The sequence below is a fragment of the Marmota marmota genome, unplaced genomic scaffold (assembly GCF_001458135.2).
Source record: "Marmota marmota marmota unplaced genomic scaffold, marMar, whole genome shotgun sequence".
Taxonomy (NCBI): domain Eukaryota; kingdom Metazoa; phylum Chordata; class Mammalia; order Rodentia; family Sciuridae; genus Marmota; species Marmota marmota.
The window spans coordinates 1,989,084-1,991,787 of NW_026000241.1; positions in this window are offsets into that span (position 1 = coordinate 1,989,084).

Genomic DNA, 2,704 nt, shown 5'->3' on the forward strand with positions numbered 1-2,704 from the left:
TGTATGTATATATATATATATATATATATATATATATATACATACATACACACACACACACACATACACACACACACACTAATAATAAAATTTTTAAAAAATTTTTGCATACCCTGGGGTAGAAGGGAAAGGCAAAAAGGAGGGTTGGTACAACTACTGGGATGGCTGTAATTTTTTAAAAATGGAAAATAGCCAGGCACAGTGGTGCACACCTGTAGTCCCAGGTACTTGGAGGCTGAAGCAGGAGGATCACTTGAACCCAGGGCTTGGAGACCAACCTCGGCAACACAGCCAGATGCCATCTCAAAATATAATAGAGCTGGAGGTGCAGCTTAGGACCAGAGTGCATGCATAGCATGCACAGGGCCCTGGTTTAATCTCCAACACTGTGAACTAGATAATAAAGAGAATTATAAGAACAAAATGGAAGTGTTGGTGAGGACGTGGAGAAATCAGAACCGTGGGAAATCACACTGTTGGTGGTACAGCCACTATGGAAAACAGGTGCTTTTTGCTTATTTTGTTTTGTGGCGGGGGATTGAACCCAAAGCCCCACACACTGAACTACATCTCCAGCCCTTTTTATTTTTTGAGACAGTCTTGCTAAGTTCTTGAGGCTGGCTTTCATGAACTTGCAGTGCTCCTGCCTCAGCCTCCCAGGTAGCTAGGATTACAAGTAAATGCCACCTCACCCAGCTGGAAAAGTTTATTTATTTATTTATTTATTTTACTTCATTTATTTTTCTGTGGTGCTGAGGATCGAACCCAGTGCCTCACACGTGCTAGGCAAGCGCTCTACCACTGAGCCACAACCGAAGTCCTGGAAAAGTTTGATGGTTCCTCAAAAGTTAAAAATGACCCAGCCAGCCAAATTACATGCCTGTGCTAATGAATTTTACACTTTAAAATGGTTAATGTGATGTGTATTTCATCTCAGTGAAACAAACTGATTGTAACTGGAGTGGTTTCCTGGAGAGGAAGGCAAAGTTTCTCTTGGGGAGAGATCTCTGTTTAAGATAAGGCACTACACAGACATGTTTGGCTCTTCAAGATGAGGCAAGAAGACAGGGGTCTAGGGGTTAGGTGACATCTGGTTGGGAAACAAAGTTCCTTGGAGTGTGTGGCCAGGAGGAATGATAGATTTCCTAGAGCAGCCAGGTTAGAATCTCAACTTGGGTTTTCCAGCATGTATGTTGTCATCGCTCCTTAACCCCTAACGAGCATCAGAGAACTCCAACGCCCCATACCAGCACCAGGGAAGGAGGCTTTGGTGGAAAGGAGGAGAGAAGCCACTAGCTACAGGAGGAGGGAGGTGACCAGGAGACCTGTGTGGAATCCCAGGCATTTCAGGGTAGTGATGGATTTCCTGCTGTGTGGGAAGAAGGACTGGAACCATTTTATTTGGATATTAAAAGTGAGAAGGGGGCTGGGGATGTGGCTCAAGCGGTAATGCGCTCTCCTGGCATGCACAGGGCGCTGGGTTTGATCCTCAGAACCACATAAAAATAAAATAAAAAGGTGTTGTGTCCACCGAAAACTAAAAAATAAATATTATAAAAAATTCTAAAAAAAAAAAAAAAAAAGAGTGAGCAGGGCCCAGAAGGTGAGAGGGTCCAGGGAGACGTAGGCCCCAGACACTTGGGGATAGGCAGGCCAATGATCACATTGAGACACAATCCCACACTAAGTCAGAGATGATGTGAGAAGCAGGGCCCACCAAATAACATCACTCTCTAGAGTGTCAATGTGGTTGGCAAGGGCCCTGGTTAGGCCCACTGTGACACTGAGCAAGGCCCTCCTGCTTTCTGGGCTTTCTTCAGTTGGTAAACAGGCAAGTCACAGTAGATGTGTAACTGTAAGACAGAGGACATGGTCAGGCACTCAATTCCCAGATTCAAATGCATGACACACAAATGCTTCTTAAAGAGACCTAGTAGGCTGTGGATATAGCTCAGTTGGTAGAGTGCTTGACTCGCATGCACACGGCCCTGGGTTTAATCCATAGCACAACAACAACAAAAGAGATCTAATGAGTGCAGCTGCTCACTTAGGCACAGATGTATCACACTTGGGCACATAACCACACAAAACGGCATACAGATCAAATCACACAGATGCATACAGATACACAACCACAGACTAATACACAAATAGCAGTCATATGATCACAGAAATAAGGGCAGGGGTGTTGCTCAGTGGTAGAGTAAGTGTTTAGCATTCATGAGGGTGTGGGTTCAATCCCCAGCACCAAACAAACAAACCCCAAAGATAACAGCCACACCTGAAAGGAAAACCACTGAGTCTCACACACACAATCACACAGAATATCACTGCAAAAGCTTATACACAGACAAGAAAGCACAAAGACATTCAGCTACACTACACTGACAGACACAGTCACAGAGAGTTTACACCTGGACACAACCCCCAGTCAACTGAGACATAAAAACATAAAGACATGACACAAGCATTATCGCAATCACTCTGACACAATCATATACAGATTCTGGTCATCTCAGAATCACATGTCCACAGGTCAGGCACAGTGACTCAAGAGGCTGAGATTAGAGGATCACAAGTTGAAGGCCAGCTTCAGCAATTTAGCAATGCTTAATTAACTTAATGAAAGCTTTTCTCAAAATTAAAAAATAAAGGGCTGAGTATGTGCATATATATATATATATATATATATATATATATATAT